The sequence below is a fragment of the Mastomys coucha genome, unplaced genomic scaffold, assembly GCF_008632895.1.
Source record: "Mastomys coucha isolate ucsf_1 unplaced genomic scaffold, UCSF_Mcou_1 pScaffold5, whole genome shotgun sequence".
Lineage (NCBI taxonomy): Eukaryota > Metazoa > Chordata > Mammalia > Rodentia > Muridae > Mastomys > Mastomys coucha.
This window is the reverse complement of record NW_022196911.1, coordinates 116011798-116012364: the sequence shown is the minus strand read 5'-3', so window position 1 is coordinate 116012364 and position 567 is coordinate 116011798. Positions and strand designations below refer to the sequence as shown.

General features: G+C 45.0%; 1 protein-coding gene across 1 annotated transcript in view; it reads right to left on the bottom strand.

Annotated features, from left to right (window-relative positions):
- Window positions 1-567, bottom strand: part of Rnf213 (ring finger protein 213) — a 110078-nt gene that overhangs the window by 44290 nt on the left and 65221 nt on the right.

Sequence of the window (567 nt, the reverse complement as noted above, 5' to 3'; positions counted from 1 at the left end):
CACAGGAATAGATGGGCTTGGGGTTTCTCTGAATATTTTTATTACATAAAAAGTTTAAATAAAATAAAAGACCAGGAATGTCCCATATAGCCATGATCCAGGTTCATTTAAGGCCCTTGGGAGGGCAAGTTACATCTCAGACTTGCCCAGGGGTATAGGAAGAAACACCTGGGCACTTATCCTTGATATAAGATTCATACCAGCAAGAGTATATCACGAGCCAGGCAGTGGTGGCACATGCCTTTAGACCCAGCACTTGGGAGGCAGAGGCAGGCAGATTTCTGAGTTCAAAGCCAGCCTGGTCTACAGAGTGAGTTCCAGGACAGCCAGGGCTACACAGAGAAACCCTGTCTCAAAAAAACAAAACAAAACAAACAAACAAAAGTATATCACGAAGAGTCACACCAGCAAAGCATATCAATAACAGTAACTAACACGACCAGGAGTACATCTCTAAGAATCATACTAGCAGGAGTACATCACTAAGGGTCACCCCCGTAGGAGCACATCACTAAGAATCACACAGCACGCGTCATTAAGGGTCACCCCCGCAGGAGCACATCACTA